Genomic DNA, 19,200 nt, shown 5'->3' with positions numbered 1-19,200 from the left:
TTCTATCACGTACACATGCTCCACTCATCCCGTGTGTGTATATAGCATGCATGTGGTATACCTGTGTCCACAATTACCTGCTACAGACACAGACACTGCAATCAGACATGGAAATCCATGTGACACACAGATAACACATGCAGCCATGGTATGTATACCTGTGAGTGATGGTGCATAGGACATTGCAGAGCTTATAATACTTGCACAGAAATGTCGTGTCCTTGTACACATTGTGTTCCAGGGTGTAGGCAATCACTGAACATGTACACACATGCACCACAGCCATGTACACTGTCATTAACTATGGCTGTCTACACTCACACTGCATGGGCTTAATCAACACTCATTCTGCATGCTGACATGTGTGACGTGACTTCAACCACTATTGAGTATGTTTTGGATTGCTGTTGTGTGTGTGAATCTGCTGTAGTGAGGAGTGTGCATGTGTTCCTGTGTTCCTATGTTCCTGTGTTCCTGTGTGCATGTGTTCATGTGTGCATGTGTGCATATGCAGATCGTAAAGTGTGTTTCCTGTCTTCCTCTCACAGGTGCTGAGTTAGGGGTTGGCGAAAGCAGCAGGCAACCTGAAGCCACTGCCACGGATAGTGGTGATGATGACACATGTATTTTGGCACAGGGAGATTTGACAGGGTCTGTCGTTGGTCCGCCAATCGACAGTATACAGCGTTCAACCCCATCAGTGCGCACACTCATACTGCCATTACATCCCTCACCACCAATGGCCATAGGCGAGGGACAGCATACAGTTGGCTTTGACCAGGAGAGTGTGGTAACCATGGCACTTGCATCCCCTTACAGCAGCCATAGCCATAGATCCAGAATGGTACCACATAGGCGGAGGTCCAGGGGTTCTCGGGGGAGCACCACTGGTCATATTGCCACTGGCAGGCATGCCCTCACAGGTCTTATGATGACCACTATGTTCCGGGCTGTAATGCAGGCTCAGGCATGTATGGAATGGTACACCAGGCAGGGACTTAGGGCGCAGTGGGCACATTGCACTGCTATCAATGACAGCATCCGTGACTTTGCCGGTGCCATCCGGACTTACACTGAGGTCATTGATAGATGTTAGGGGGAGACAATAGATGCCCTCCACAACATGTCTTCCTTGAGCCAAGACCATGTGGGACAGTTGCGACGTTGACGCGGACGTATGCCAGCAACAGCAACAGCTGGCAGTGGTTGCGGATGGTCCACAGTTCACAGCCGCTCCCGTAGTGGCAGTACCAGCCCCAGCAATGCTGGTGCCGACCTGTCCATTGACCGTCCCAGTAGACCATGTGCACGTGGCTCTGGCCAGTCCCAGCAGGGACATGGGTCCAGTCGTTATGCCTCTGCCTCTGATGACAGTACCCAGTCAGGGCTGGTACCAGATACTGTCCATAGCACCCTGCCAGGCACAGGTACTGTGTCCATTACCGGAGACAGTGATCTGTACAGCCTAGCAGGTACAGTCTGTGGCTGTCCCACAAACCACTGTATATGGCCGCCACATGGTGGAGCTGTGTGCATGCAGATACACACACATTAAGCAAACAACTAGGGCTCACACATACACACACATTACATCAACATTGGCCCATGCTGTACAGTTGTCCCTCACACACACACACACACACACACACACACACACACACACACACACACACACACACACACACATAGACATGTTGATTGGATGGGTCAATGTCAGGCTCTGGCAAACAACAAAACACCCTGTGCATATGATGATACCTGTGCCGCCTCCTGTCATCTGCATTATTGATGGAGGGACAGGCTAACATAGTGCTGATGTGCAGGGTGACACTATAGCAGTTTAGCAATAATAGCAAGTTGTCAACAAGGAAGTGTAACTACATCCTTGTAGGTATATCTGAGCAGACATTATGCATCAAAGCTCTGATTGTCAATGTAGCATTGTTTACACCACTGTTAGGAATGAGTATGTATTATCCAACCATGTGCCACTTGGCTGATGTGTGATGTGTTGCCAGCATGTGTTAGTAAGTGGACAGTATGTGTGTGATGTGTGCAGTACAGATTAGCAAGTGTACATCTGTGAACATGGTGGGTGCGCACTGTCTGGATGTACATGCATAGTGGACACATGGGACATGTGACATACCCTGTTGTACACATTGTTAACATCTCATAGCATCTTTCAATGGCCAGTATGCATTCTACTACAGTTATGTACTAACATGGGTAGACGTGTGTATGACATGGGTTGACACTATGCTGTGGGTGATACCGTTAATAGCTGTCATTCATTTGTGGTCTGGTAGTATACACAACCTCAACAGCATGACTATAAGCAATCATTGGATGATGTCCTGACAAATGACACACAGTAGTAGGGGACCCAGTATCAATTGGATCCTTCTAGTGCTACACTATAACACTAACCAGTGGTAATGACCACCACCCATTACTGTGACCACACCTGTGTGTTATATAGCCCCCTTAGGTACATGCAGACACACTAGGGATGTGTCCATCCAAATCTGGGTATGCATGGATTGGCCTACAATGCATTCCCTGGATGGGACGCATATCCTACACAAGGGTATCATACAGACAGATACCTGTTGTCTGATACATGCTGTATAGCAGTAAGCCGACTATGGCATAGTAATCCTCATGTACTATACATACTATCCTGCCAGTACCACACAGGTGGTAGCCCTCAACATGTATGTTGGGTACCATTGTGTAAATACAGACCCATATTATGTCATGTATCCCTTGGTATCCACATATCCATAGGTATTGTGGAGTCCCAAGGTGTATCACATAAGACATTAGAGGCCTGAATGCATATCCACAAGGTAGTCGTACACCTATAAAGACTGTCCATTCTTGGCAGACATTGTTGTGTATGACCATGTCTGACATATACCCCAGGCATATACCCTCACTCACACTACTCTTAAGTAACTGTCATGGGTTGGTGTGCCTCAGATGACCTTGGCCACAGAACACGACAGTGGATGGCCATGTCACATACATACATATGTGACCTACGATCTGAGAAGCAGCGGCATATCCTATCAATGGAAACAAATGTATTCATGTAGTATGCAGGCTTCACACCTATGTACTGATTGAGGGGACATGTACACATATGTATTTGCCACGCAGATACCTGATGTGTGCAATACACTTACTATTGTCATCATACTATGTCATACCATGGTAAAAGCAAAACCTACACCGTATTAATCAACACACACAGTCAGCATTTGCAAGATTCAAACCTCTGCCTGATTATGTTATGATACTAGAGAGAGACGCATTCACATGGCGTGCTATTTGTTTGACTGGTTGGTTTCCCTACTCCTGCTGTATTTGTTGGATGGTGACATCATCAGACTTTCCAATGAAGAATGTACCTCTTTTAGTGTGTTTTCACAGTCTCCAAAAAGGACACTCCTTTCAAAGACAATTGCACACATATACACACCTCCCCCCACAGTTTGCAGAATTCAAACCCCTACCTAACTATGTTATGATACTAGTGAGACACGCATGTAACGCGCCGTGCTATTTGCTTTACTGGTTGGTTCCTCTTCTCCTGCTGTATTTGTAGGAAGGTGACATCATCAGACTTTCCAAAGAGGAGTACCTCTTTTAGTGTGTTTTCACAGTCTCCAAAAAGGACACTCCTTTCCAATACAATTGCCCACACACACACACACACACGTTTGCAGGATTCAAACCCCTACTTAACTATGTTATGATACTAGTGAGAGACACATTAACACGGTGTGCTATTTGCTTTACTGGCTGTTTTTTCTTCTCCTGCTGTATTTGTAGGATGGTGACATCATCAGACTTTCGAAAGAGGAATGTACCTCTTTTAGTGTGTTTTCACAGTCTCCAAAAAGGACACTCCTTTCAAAGACAATTGTGCACTTACACACACACACACACACACACACACACTGTTTGCAGTATTCAAACCCCTACCTATGTTATGATACTAGTGAAAGATACATTAACATGGCACGCTATTTGCTTTAGTGACTGGTTTCCCTTCTCCTGCTGTATTTGTGGGATGGTGACATCATCAGACTTTCCAAAGAGGAATGTACCGCTTTTAGTGTGTTTTCACAGTCTCCAAAAAGGACACTCCTTTCAAAGGCAATTGCACACATACACCCCCTCCACATGCACCCACACAGTTTGCAGAATTCAAGCCCCTACCTATGTTATGATACTAGTGAGAGACGCATTAACATGGTGCGCTATTTGCTTTACTGACTGGCTTTTCTTCTCCTGCTGTATTTGTATGATGGTGACATCATCAGACTTTCCAAAGAGGAATGTACCTCTTTTAGTGAGTTTTCACAGTCTCCAAAAAGGGAACACCTCTCAAAGGAAACTGCATACATACACACAGTTTGCAGGATTCAAACACCTATTTAACTATGTTATTATACTGGAGAGAAACACATTAACATGGCGCGCTATTTGCTTTATTGGTTGGTTTCCCTTCTCCTGCTGTATTTATAAGATGGTGACATTATCAGACTGGACATTGTGATGTATGTACACTTTGTTTTATGCCATTCCAGGCATGGTCCATGTGGGTCAGCAGGTGTCAACAGCTTGAACAAGACCTCAGAATCCTTACCTTGTGTGATCTATCTGTGGACACATTGACATTCCGTCATATGTCAACACATATTTATGCACAGCTTGTTGGTTTTGTGGATACTACATGTGTCTGGGATGTTGATAAAGGGCTATTCAAAGTCTATGTGACACATGTGTAGATGTGTTCATTGATGTATGTCCTGGGTGGCTGCCTTACAAACAGTCTAGCATGTTTGCAAACCATGATCCGCACATGAACATACCACAGTGGGTAGGGTTGTGTGTATTTCAGCTTCCAATAGCTCTGTTTATGACTGCAACCATGATGGACTCAATGACCTTGCAGATCAGACCTCATAGGCGTATTGGATTTGACTTCCCATGGTGTGTTGTGCACCAACACTTGTAGGGAGTGCCATATGTAGCTGTGACACATTCAACGGTTTCACATCCAGTGTAGGGGGTGAGACTCAGCTGACTGTTCAGGTGCATAATCTGTTTGTTCTGTAGTTTGTACATGACACATATTGGGAATCAATGTATTCCACCTGCTGCCCTGCTTTTGGCAGTGGGGGTAGCTGCTCATCCATTCTATATGTGATATCTCCTGGTATGTTGATGTGGACTATTGTCAGTGGGTGATGGGTATGTACATATGGGCCTGTCTGTCATGATATCAGCATTGTCACTCAGGTACAATTGGCCCTGACCCAGGACATATATGGGTGTACATTGATATTTATGACATAGCTGAAGGAGGTGTCATGATTCAGTCTGGACTCCTTCTCAGCTACTCTTTACAAAACACCAATGAACATGAGCACTAATCCCTGTTATACTCTTTTACATGGTTAACACCCTACTGATCCTTTGTGATCAGGCTACAGAGTATGTCATGATAATATCCTGGCATGTCCAGGGGTCGGTTTTGTGCGTACTCTTCAGTCCAGCTGGTGGATATTGTGAAACTGCCACAATGTCACATTTGCCTCATGTACACAGACAACCCTCACCTCATCCCGACAAACTCAGATATATGTGTGAGATGCACCTATATAGACATACAGGGAGCTGAGCTCTCTCGACCCATGACTGGCACAGTCTGTCAGGTGGTGAAGGTAACCACACACACCAAATATCAGTCTCACATATCCTCTAGCAACAGCACTCAAACCACATTAGCACACACAGGCATACTCGGATGCTGTAAATATAGTCTACCTAAGCAGCAGAGACCTCCAAAGCAGATACACACACACCTGCTACCCCACTACAATACCCACATATCACAATGTTCACAATGTCAGTGTGCCACACAATCACTGCCCTTTGGGCTAAACAACACATCTAATACACTTGTAATAGGTGACACTTATTGTCAGACACACTGATGTACCACTCACCAGCCCTAACAAGGGAATAGTCACTTTGGGCTGTCTGTTGGGTGCCAGGGTCTGCCGCATAACACAGGCAGTCAGGTCACTCCAAAGCAAGTACAAGACTGACACCATCATTGTCCATGCTGGTGTGTATAACCTCAGACGTTACTCCCTGGACCACATGACATGATACATGGAGGTACACTCTGATCATGTAGCCAGGCCAGTATAAACCTGACCTTGTCTAGCATCTTACACCCACCAATTATGATGTAATAGTATATGGACACACATATCACATTTAACAGTTGCCTAACAAATTTGTTTCATTCCTAGGGGATACAGTGTCTATCAGCATATGGTGACATGCTCAACATGCCACGTAGCTTCACTATGGACAGCTTGCACCTGTCACCCTTGGACTTTGGAATGCTGGCTAAGGCTCTTGCTACCACCATAGTGCCTTTTCTAAGCAGGGCTCAGAAGACAAACCCACCTCCATAGACATTACAGGTTAAATGAAACTAAGGGTAATGCTGCTCCACAACAGTTGTGTTAACCTCATATTGTGGCCACTCAGGACTCTCCTCAGTATGGAGGATAGCAATATCTGTGCACTAACAGACACCTGGTTCAGGCTCGCTTGTGCACACCAGCACTACCAGGTTATGCTTCATACCATGCTGTCTGACAACAAGACTTGGAACAGACAACACAACTACGGGGAGTATCCCTATACATCACAGATACACACACCTCAAGGTTAGTAGCACTGCACAAAGCATCACAGACCATACATATACAACTACCATTGTGCAATACTGCCTTTCAGTTTGTTACCTGCTACAGAACACACTCCCAAACTCAGGAACTACATTCGGCTTTCGTGAGAACTATGGAGAATATGAAGGTCTCCACAAACACCATTATATTGTGTGACTTCATATACACAAATATTGACTGGGGATACTACTCAAGCCCCGACACCCTCACCCAACAGTCACTACAATTTGTGGACTCATATGCTATGTCAGTCATACCAGTCAGCACAGCCACAGGGGGGAATACATATTAGACCTGATCATCACCAACATGGGGACTCTATGTTCCACACCAGCGATATACCCCTCATTGGTAAGGTCAGAACATACATGTATCTCACAGGACATACATATACCCTCCACACACCCATCCTGGTTAATCTTGGTGAACTTCTCATGAGCCAATATCTCACTTCACCGAAGCAAGGTGGTATCCTTCAGAGATCCTGAGACAGTGGCATATACGGCTCACAATGCTGCATCCTTTACATACACATTCTATGGACACCTAGTGGACTGCATGGATTGTGCTATCTCAAATAACAACAGGACCCACTACTACAATGGCAGGGGACCTGACTGGTAGACCCTAGCCATTAATAGGCTGTACACCATCAGGAGGAAGCTACTACATGATAGAGCACAATCCCAGACTGGGAAGGCATCTGTGATCTTTACTAGCAGACAGCTACAATCACTCATGGACTTTTCTAAGGGCGGCTTCTACCAGACAATTGCAACAGACACGTAGGACTATCACACACCTTTCTTCAGTTATGTCAGGAATCTGGGTGGACACTCACTGATATGCTATGAGCTACTGCATACTGACTAAACCTACTCTGAACCCACTGGCATTGCCTACATCCTGGCAAACAGGTTCAGTGCAGATGTCTCCCACCCATCCCTCCCTAAGGAGCAACTATCCATCCCAACAGAGAATAACCCCCCTGATATCACACAGTAACAGGTGAGTGCTGCCCTCCCCACAGTGTACAACACAGTATCAATGTGACCAGATGGTGTCCCAGCCTGCATCATACACGAGCATCATGACAGATGCAACCCTCACATTACATCACTGTTCAATTTTGGAGTTACCACAGGATATGTACCCAAGGAATGGCGTACTGCGACAGTGGTCCCGCTCCACAGAGTTGGTGCCACAACGGACCACAGACAATATTGCCCTATAAGCCTATGTAGCCTGTTCTGCAAAGCTATGGAGCATATTGTCATAGGACTCATACACATAGACATCGGGAACCTACAGACACTGTGTCCTACACATTTCTGCATTGTTGTGGGCAGATCTTGCCTCTTGAACCTGTTTGTATTCTTTAAATGGCTAACAGGTCAATCGACATAGGGACGGCTGTCCACACAGCCTACCTAAACCTTGCAAAACCCTTCAACACAATAACCCACTGGGCCATTATGCATAGGCTCATCAGCGTCAATATGGACACATATCTCACACAATGAACTGATACCTAGATCAGGGATAGCACCCACGTGGTCAGAATTGCAGGTGCCATGTCTGACTATACACCAGTTACACATGGCATCCCACATGGCTTGTTCCTGGGACCTCTCTTGTTCAGTATACATTTGTCTTACGTACAGGCTTCCACAGGAGGAATATGGCTGAACATGTTTGTTCTTGACTGCAAACTGGGTGCCATGCCCAACTCCCCAGCTGCCACATGCATACTCAATCAGGGTCTCACAGAGATGAATGACTGGTGCCTGAGTCATGGCCTACAACTAAATGCCATTAGTTGCATAGTCATCCCCTTTGGGAATAACAACATGCCCACACATTACCACATAGGTAGTACTCCATTACATAGGAGTTGTTAGGGGTTTGGGGACATGACTTGTTCGTACTGTTGCCTTTAACATTCACGCTGCCAAAGTAGTTGGACACACCTTCTATGTGGGCCACCTTATCCCATATGGTTTCACATCTAGATCGAGTGAGGTCATTGTGCCCCTATACTCATCACATCCATGTTTTGTTACAATGCCACATTTGGGATGTACCTTACCTGACACCTGCAGCAACTGTACTGGCCATGGATGGTCCTCACCAAGCAGATCTAGGGACTCACACAAATGCCCTGCATAGTTCAGATGCAGTAACTCCAGCTCTACTCAGTTGCTTACCACCTACTCAGATATAATGTGTGCCTGTTGTTTACAGATATACCCAACCCAGAATTACATGCTCCACCTCAGGATATCCAACTCCCTTGGAGCTACACACTCCAGGGACATATACCTCAGCACACATGTTAATAGGACATTGTGGAGGGACAGGTTCGTATCCCAGAGGCTCCACTCACTACAGAATGTAATCCCAGTTTCACATAGCCAGAGCCACCCACTGATTACCTACTGGAGACATCTTGGCGACTCTATGGGTGATCGTATATTTACCCCTGGGATATCTTCTGTGTCCCTGCTAGACAGAGGCACACTAGCCTAAATGTACATGGGCTATCTTGTGTGACCTACTATTCACACACACAGTGTAGTAATCTGACAGGGTTGCAAATACCAAACACACTCTGGCTTGGCTTGTACATGCCCTAGGGCAGATAGCCTAGTATCGACCTCTGAACCTATGCTAATGTTCAAGATGCACAATGTTTATTGCTGATACTGTTTGCAGGTCTTTATCATCTTTGCTTTACCAGTTTCCATGAACAACTTCGGTATCTGCAGAACATATTTGATTATGACAGGGTTCCACTATATTATAGATGTGTCTGTTGTCATATAAATGTGTGCACAGGGCGGATTGCTGTATAGTGACAAGTTCCTGGGTTAACACATGCAACTGCCAGATATGCATGGCCCACTGCTGTACTCAGACATGGCCTAAGTGTGTGAGCATGCCCAGTTCTGCCATTCCATGTTTTGTTGCCTGACATTTGTCTCATTTATTCAAGTGTGTGAGCATGCCCAGTGTAACCCTTCAGTATGTTGCTATCTGAGGTCCACTACATTTGTTGATGTGTGCGAACATGACCAATATTAACATTTATACTGTGTGTGTTGGAAGTCAGGTTCTGTTCTCACTGCAGGACTCACCTTTGTGTCATAACTCAACAAGGATTATGCTGTGCCTGCAGGGTTTCCATGGAGTACTTTGCATAGACTTATCAACATTCTGTCATACAGGTGGACCACTGCAATACTGTCATGGTTTAGTGGTCCAGTACTTTAGCTATAGTGCACAGTATCCTGGGTTCGAGGCCCATCACTGCTTTACATTTTCATACTGAGCAGACCAGACTGCTTAAGGGCCTGTTAAGCAAATATGAGCATGCTGGCTTTTGTTCAGCTATGCCCTACATAGACCAGGCTTGTCCGACATTGCTCAATATTCACCTAAATTCTGGACGTTGCTCGATATTACTGAACATTGACCACAGCTGTGCTAGTTGGTGTGTGCGATTTTGTTTGCATATACTACATGGTGGTAATTGCTGTTTAGCACTGCTTTATATTGCTTAACACATGGCATTCATGCCTTAGATGGTGCTGCAGGGCTGCCTATGTCGGATGCACATACTACACTCCCTGCACATGTTTGGAAGCAGGTAGTGTCAACTTAGGCATCCCTTTTACTTTATGTGCGAGTCGGAGAGTGGTATCATTTCCAGAGTTCCTACTGAGCCAGTGTATGTGCTATGCATTGCCTCTTTGCCAAGGCCAAAGCATACTGGGCACACCTTCTTCTGCCTACTGGGGCAGCCTCAGGTTGTTCCTCCTCCGAGTCACGCTCTGCCTGTGATGGCCTTGGCAATGGTGGGGGGCTGTTTGGCCCAGGCCTATGCTGGTCCTGCTGCAGCTGTTTTCTCAGGATCATATTATGTAGCATAGCACCTACCATGACAATTTGGGTACATGTAGTTGGTGAGTACTGCAAGGCTCCACCAGATGTGTCCAGGCACTGGAACCGTGACTTGAGCAGCCCAAACACATGCTCTATTACATTACATGTTTGTGCGTGTGCCTCATTATGGCGTTCCTGTTCAGGTGTGTGTGCATTTCTGATGAGTGTCATCAGCCACGGCTCCAGTGCATAGCCAGCATCCCCCACGAGGTAACCATGTGGGATATCCCCATTGGCAAATGTCTGGTACAGCTGTGTCAGATGCCAGATATGGGAATCATGGTAGCTTCCAGGGCAGCCTGCACACACATTCAGTATTATGCCCCAGGCATCACACATGACCTGGCAGTTGATGGAGGGGAAGCCCTTGTGGTTGAAGTAGACCCTACCCCGCTTGCCGGCTGCTGCTTTGATGCGTATGTGCGTGCAGTCTATTGCACCCACTACCTCAGGGTATTCCACTATTTGCTGGAAGAGACACATATTGCTGGCCAATACCTCATGGGAATTGGGGAAATATACATGATCACCGACATGTGCTGACATGGCATCCAGAAACTGGTGTAGTACCCTGGATGCTGATGTCTGTGATATCCCCATCATATCACCAGTTGGTCTCTGGAAGGTACCTGTTGCTAGTATTCTTAAGCCAACACATACCTTGGTTTCCACTGGGATGGGTTCCCCTCTGTTGGTTCTGTATGTGAGGCGTGGCCTGCACAGCTCAACAATTTGCTGCAGGATGTCTCTGTCCACTCTATAGTGCTCCACTATCTCCAGCTTATGTAGCCTCTGGTAGGTTACCCTGGGCCTGTACACTCTTCTCCGTCTCCTCACTGTGGGTTGTCCTGCAGCATTTCCATTGTCACCACCCTCAGCATGTTGCATATGTCGCCTTATAACAGCAATGGCAGCCCCTAAAATTTCTTTGTCTCAGTAAAGCTTTTTCAGTTTTCACTTCTATTAGCTTACTGCAGTGTATCTTGTGAGAAACATAATGGACTGTTGTTTGCAGAGTTTTAAGTGCTAGGCTGGGCTGGCCTAGTGTACTGCCTGTGTAATTGCCTGATTCTGATTGTTTTCACCTGCTAGCTCTGCTAGTACTCCCTGGTAGCCTCCTACTATTTATTGCGCTTCCTTTTTCCTTTCTGTTTCCTCAGGGTAGAGCGTCGCGCACACAAGGGCAAACACGCACAGCAGCTAACACGCACGCACACATGCTTACATGGACTACAACTTGCTTTGTCAGGTTAAAATGCACGCACACCAGCGCAAACGCGCTTACAACTCTTTTAAACAGCCTTTTACATGCTTACTCCGGCTTAAATGCGCACTCATGCTTACACGCACGCACACTGTCTTACTCGGGTTTACACGTGCGCACACGCATGCATACCTGCTCAGCAAGTAACTTTGGTGTTATCCATGGCATACACCTTCCATTTCTTGCCTTTCCCTAGCCTACCTGTTGACACACTTCTTTCCATGATGTATAAATGACAGCTGACACATGCCACTCTGCTCCAATGAGCTTCACTTCTTTCATGCATACCCCCCCTTGTGATGTCACCTATAGTCTACTCTGTTACTCCCCATATCCTACTCCTACACTCCACTGACTGTCCTCATTTGCTATGTAAACTTGCGATTCACTATCCTAACACTCATTTACATAGGATTGCCTACTAATGCTTGGTTACATGTCTTAGACTGAGCTTCCCCCCTTAGCAACCGCTACTCGGTGGCCATGTAGTCTTCAGCCTGCCATTCCCTTGCATTGTACATTAACAATTTCTATAAACTCCACATTTGTGGGTTTTAATTTTTAGTATTCTGGGTTTTAGAGTGCAGCCCATTTGTGCTGCACTGCGCTATGCTTAAACGTCAGAAATCGGCAAAAAAAAAATATTTTTATTTTTATATTGCATCAGAAAACATTTCCAATGGCCATATATTTGGCCATTGGCATGCTTCCTGCCCTGGATGCAACCTTTATTTGGAGCTGTCATGGCTCCATTTTGCTATTTGCAGAACGGTACTCAGTTGTCAACTGAGTACATTTCTGCAAATAGCACTGCTCTTACTCGGACAGGTACGGGTTTCCTGAATCGCAAATCTACCTCATTTGCATGCCTTTCGCCTGCAATTGAGGTAATTTTCATATCCCTGCCCTGTCTGTGTAAGAGCCATTTTAGGAGCTCTCTTACACACCCCTACAGGCTGTTCCTGGATCGCTCGTCAGACATGATGGCTGCATGGAGTCTTACTCTACTCTTAGACTCCGTGCAAGCCATCGTGAATCCGGCCCTAAGTGTTTACAAAGTGCAGACTAGGACCAAACGGCACTACACTTATAGTGATCATTTCTCCAGGCTTTTCAGTTTTAGGACACGCACTAAAAATAATCTACTTCATCCTGGACAAACGTCTACCCCCATCCCAGCTGCTACTATTGATAAATGCCCCGAGGATATTTCAGATAGTTTTAACTGATTCTTTACTGAGATAATTCAAGCCCTAGCAAGCCATCTACCTCCTAGCTCCCCTGGTCCTGAAAGTACCACCCCTAGAAATCTTCCCTCATTCAGCTTCCAACCAGTGGCCACATCACTTATCCATACCTTGATCAATAAATTAAAACCCACCACACTCTCTGCTCATCAACTCCCCGCTGAGTACCTTCAAACATCAGCTGATGCTATTGCCTACCCAGTATCAATACTAATTAATCGAACCATAACAGAAGCTAAAATTCCCATCATCTGGAAAATATCTTATGCAATCCCACTTCATAAAGGAGGCACCTCTACTGAATTCTCCAATTATAGACCAATAGCCATACTCTCTCCACTTGCAAAGGTTATGGAAAAATGTATTCACAGACAACTCATGCACCACCTAATCTAGAATCAGCTCATGACAGATACCCAACATGGCTTTCGTCCACACCACAGCACTACTTCAGCCCTTCAAGCTTTCACCAACACCATAAACCATAATCACAACAACAATCACATATCCTCTGTCCTCTTCTTGGAACTTTCCAAGGCATTCGACATGGTTGACCACCAACTTCTAATACACACCCTGCAAACATTCTATCTAGATACTAAGGCCCTTCAATGGTTTACATCCTACCTGAATGGGAGACAGCAGGATGTTCTTTGGCAAAACAAACTCTCTAACCTACTACCCAACATCATTGGAGTACCACACGGCTCTATACTAGGGCGCCTGCTTTTTTCCATCTTCATTAACGACCTGTATACTGTCATTCCAAAAGTCAGCTGTATCCAATACACTGATAACTCCACCCTGATCTGCAATGCAACATCTCCAACAGACTTATGGTCTGCTATCCAGTCCAACTTTAACACTATAGAAAACTGGCTTTCTGAACGTTGTTTGATACTAAATCCCAAAAAAACTAAAATGCTGTTATTCTCACCAACACAAAGGTCTCCTGCTTTTACCTTTACCATAATTGCAAATGATAGCACATTAATCTCCCCTGACCCCTCTACAAAACTGCTAGGTGTCATTATAGATAACAACCTAAAATCCAACCTACATGTAAACCAATTGATCAAAACCATCAATAAAAAACTAGGGTCACTTTACAGAATAAAAGCCTTCCTAACACCTCCAGCTAAAATTGCCATAGCTCACTCTCACCTTCTCTCAACACTTCTGTATGCACCCCCTATACTTTCTAATATAAACAAGACTGTACTTAACAAACTCTCAACCTGCTACAACCACATCACCAGGTTTGCCACTGGGCTACCATTTAGGACACATCATTAAATTAATCTTAACCAGCTTGAGTGGCTTGAACTACCCAGTCTAATTCAGTATAACCAACTGATCATGGCTTATACAATCCTTTTTAATCCAGATAATAATGCTGCACTTAAAAACCTTATCACCCCCTATCACAATCCGTGACTGCTTATATTCTCTAACAGACTACTAATTCAGACAAGCAAAATTAACAATGCTCTCTTTGCAAAATGTGTAGGCAGATCCTGGAACTCACTTCCAGCTGACATTACTTTACTCTCCTCCTTAGGTTACTTTAAAACTAGACTCAAACAACATCTGGCACTAAACTGGCTATGTCATTGTATCAAGCCTGGCTAACTCTCTTCTAGATTATGTAAACTCTACTAATTAGCTACTGTTTAATTTACCTCTGGCTTTCACTAGGGTTTAACTCTAACCTGGGAATGTTTATTATTGTTTGCTTATGTGCTGTTTGTCAAAATTATAATTGTAACATGTGTTTAATCTTTCTGTTTACCTGGAGCTTTTCTCCATGGGCCTCTGCTGGAAATGGACATGCATCCAGTAAGACTATCCCGGTCAATGAATGTAAAATAAAAATAAATAAATAAACAGAATAGTACACAATATATGCAGTCTCTTAAACTAAAAGTGAGTTGGAAGGAAATTCCTTGGCTTTTACTTCCTGCACATTCCCACTCTTGCTCACATCAGCAACTGCATTATGCATGCATACAAGCTGCTATCATGTAACAAGCATCTGTCATTAACATCACTGTTCCTCAGTAAATCAGTGTAGTCAATAATGCAGCGAATATTGGGAATTTTTTATATATGACCTATAACTAAGAAAAACTTAAGCAGACACTCAAAATAAATAAATAGCAACTGATAACCTCCAAAAACTCAGCGAGCAAGGTTCCAGTAAAAGATGTCCCTCCTAAGCTGGTAGTCCACAAACCACAGCACAAATGTAAAAGAGTTTCACTTTATTAACAGACAATCAGATTGAGCTCTTTCATCTCCCTCCAGGTGCCGTGGTTTGTGGGGTCTATATTAGAACATCAAAGTTTCACAACTACAAATGTTCTAATATCAACCCCTATTCAGTGAACGCTGAAAATAGCAAAGCTGCGGAACACCGAATTTCTTCCTAGGGAAGGAATTCAGTTGGCCGTTCCTGTGGCTTTGTTATGTTCAGCACTGTGGTGGAAAGTTACGGGTCAGTATCAGGTAAGTGTGCGATTGTGTGGACATAAGGGTTAGAGCACAGGGTAGGTGAGTTAGGGTTAGGGCGCGGGTCAGGTAAGTGTGCGATTGTATGGATGTGAGTGTTAGGGCAGGGTAGGTGAGTTAGGGTTAGGGCGTGGGTGAGGTGAGTGTGTGATAGTGATGGACCTTAGGGTTAGGGTTTGGGTTATGGTAAGTGGATAGCTAGTGGTGTGTGTACAGTTTAGTGTAGGGTTAGATGTAGGATTTTAGGTGTGTGTGTGGATTGCTGTTTGTTTGATGTGTTTGTGTTGTATGTGTGTCGGAATAGCAAATTTTTTCTCTGGAAAAAATTCACTGTTCTGCATGTTCTGTGTTGTCAGCGTTCACTGAATAGGGGTAGATATTAGAACATTCGACGTTTAAAAAAGTCGATGTTCTAATACAGACCTGGTTTGTGGACTACCAACTTAGGAGGGACAGCCTTTATTGGAACCTTACTCGCTGAGTTTTTGGAAGTTATCAATTTTTTATATGTGCCCAGTTTACAAGCTGATTTAAAAAATAGCCCTGAAAGTTTATCTTATTTTTTTTTTTTTTTTATAATTGAAAACTCAAGTGCATGTGCACAGCTCAAGTTCCATGGGCAGGATAGTATAGCTGCTGTAAGCTGCTACTTTTAACTTTTAAATAAAATTCATTTATTTTATTTTAAATACAGAAAACACACACACACACACACAGACGCACAGAATCCACTGATGAAAATGGGGAGCAGCCGGTGTTATAAGTTTAAGTTGCTGCTCTACTTAAAATACCTCAAGAAAAGAAAAAAAAGCATTTGTATCTAATACTACTTTTTCTTGTGATACTGAGGGTGTAGAGTATTGCATGAGGTGTCCCTGCAACCTATTCTATATTGGGGAGACCAAAAGGAAATTTAGAATTAGGTTTCAGGGACATATTAGAAATTAAAAGGTATAGATTGGAAAGTCCTATAGCTTTACATTTTATGCAGAAACATTATGGTAATAGTGGTTTGTTACAAGCAACAATTTTGGAAAAAGTTATGGTAAGAAAGGGAGATGAAAGATTGATTAAAAATACACTAGCATACAAAGAAACTGTGTTTATTTTAAAATTTATATTTTTACTCCAAGGGGTTTGAATAAGGAAATTAATTGGAAATGCTTGCTTTAAACTGTTGCAATTAATTGATGTTGTTGTTGTGTCTTTCGGCCTTTCCCAGTTAGGGGTCGCCACAGCGGAACTCCGGTCCGCTAATGATTGGCAGTAGATTTTTACGTGCCGAGTAGTTGTTTTGTTATTTGATTGTTTTATTAATTGATTGTTAGTCAAGGGGTATATATACAGGGGAAGGTTTTATTAAAAAAAATGCACTCTTTGAAGGCTGTGGTAGTCGAGGCGCTAAGTGCAATACATATTTTGCATCTGGTTCCTGCTGTCATTTTTTTTTCTAACCTTGGTTTGCAGTGCTGGTTGCTGTTGGTCTATGGCTTCAGATCCAATGCTTAATGTTCCCCATGTTTTTCGTGAGGAGTTTACTTCATTAACAGCTAATTCAGGTGTTAATGGTACTACATCGCAAAAAATCTATGGACAACTTTGTGGTGCATGGTTCTGCTCCAAGTGGTAACTCAGGTATCCAGCCTAATACTTCTGGGACTGTAAATTCTTGTAACAGCGGTTAGTTCATGCTCAATAACTTTGCTTCTAAATATGCTGAAGAGAGATTGCAGAGACATAGCAACTCATTTGCCAGTGTTGGCTCCACCACTAATGGCTCTTTCTCTCCACAAGTACAAGACATTATCGAAAGCTTTGAAAAACTTATTTTCAAAGAGATTCACTGTCATTTAATTTATTGGGCTTATTAAGATACTCTGAGTTAGACATTTCCCCTCAAGGGTTGCGAGCATTTAAGAGCCCATCCACACCTTTTGACTCTACTGATGCAGCAGATGCAGCCTTTGAAGACTGATGGTTGGCTGCTGCACATAAATGTGCTATGGAATGAGTGGGCATTCTTACTGAAAGGGAGCAACTGCTACATAAAAAATTGAAGAACAAACTAATACCATGCATACTGAAATTTCTGAACAAAATTGGGTCTTCTAAGGTGAATGATGTTTTTAAAAACATGAAGGACAAACTGAATAAGTCTGAGAATGAGAAGGTAGATTTCAAACTACATAAAATCAGAAGGGACTTGCATGATTACAACAATGAGCATGCCTTTTTGTGGAGAAACAAAAAAACTGTAACTGGTGGGTTTAAGGGTAAGCCCGGAAGCAAAAAACAACATTTGGTTTTGTTTGCTTCGTCGGAAGGAATGGGATACACCACCGATTCTGAAAATGATGTCTGAACATATCCTCCACTTCCCCCAGCACAAGAACCGGAACTTCATCAACAGCGTTTTCGTAACAACGGAAAAGGAGCTAGATAGGGTAACAAGAAGAGAGGAACTGGCAGCAGTTCTACAACAAATGAAGGACAATTTAAATAAGCATATAAAAGAGGTAGATGGAACTGACTTTTTTTGTTGTAACAATACAAATGTAGTTAATTTATCGGGCTGTTCTGTTACTGATGAACAATACAGTGTATTGAACCTTGGGTTAAAGTTTGTACTGACTGTGGTACGAAGATTACATATATTGAAGCAAGAAATATTTCAGTTTATTAGGAAACTACATCTTAAATGGTTTTTTAATGAACAAACTGATCAACAACATGTTTATAATAATTTAGAAATAGAGAGTGGAGATGATAGTTTCTATTCTTGCGTTTCTGATGATTTTAATAGTGGCATTACTGCTAATGCATGCAGTTTACTTGACACTAGTGCAGTGAGTTTTAAAAGTAAATTTATTCCTCCCTATACAAATAACAGTGTTCGACAGTTTTTAGAAATGCTTAATTTCTCAATAAAAGAGCTTTATGAAGAACACAATAGAATGTTTCATCACCAATATAATCTGACTAAGAATGAATGGCTTGCTCTCAAAAGTCTTGCGGATAGACAAGACTTGATTGTGAAGCCTTCTGATAAAAGTAATAAAACTGTAGTTCTTCATTATTCACACTATTTCAATATGTGTTTACAACATTTGAATGATAGGACAACATATGAAGTATGTGATGTTAAGAAGTACATGGAAGCAATGGATAATTTTTCCACTTTGATGGAGAAAGGGTTTCATTTGGGATACTTCACTATGAAAGATGTTGATACGAAATTTAATACTGATGGATGTAATTTAGTTACTTTTTACTGTCTCTTAAAACTGCATAAAGATAGCATTAACCCTCCAGGAAGGCCCATAGTATCTGCTACTAATTATTTTGTACACAATGTTGGTGTGCTTGTACATAATTTTTTGTTACCTTATGTAGAGAAACTTGGTTCTTATATTAAGGATTCTTTTGATTTCTTGGAGAAAATATCAGG

The sequence above is a fragment of the Protopterus annectens genome, chromosome 2.part0, assembly GCF_019279795.1.
Source record: "Protopterus annectens isolate FY-2018-M chromosome 2.part0, PAN1.0, whole genome shotgun sequence".
Lineage (NCBI taxonomy): Eukaryota > Metazoa > Chordata > Ceratodontiformes > Protopteridae > Protopterus > Protopterus annectens.
Note: the sequence above shows the minus strand (reverse complement) of the source record.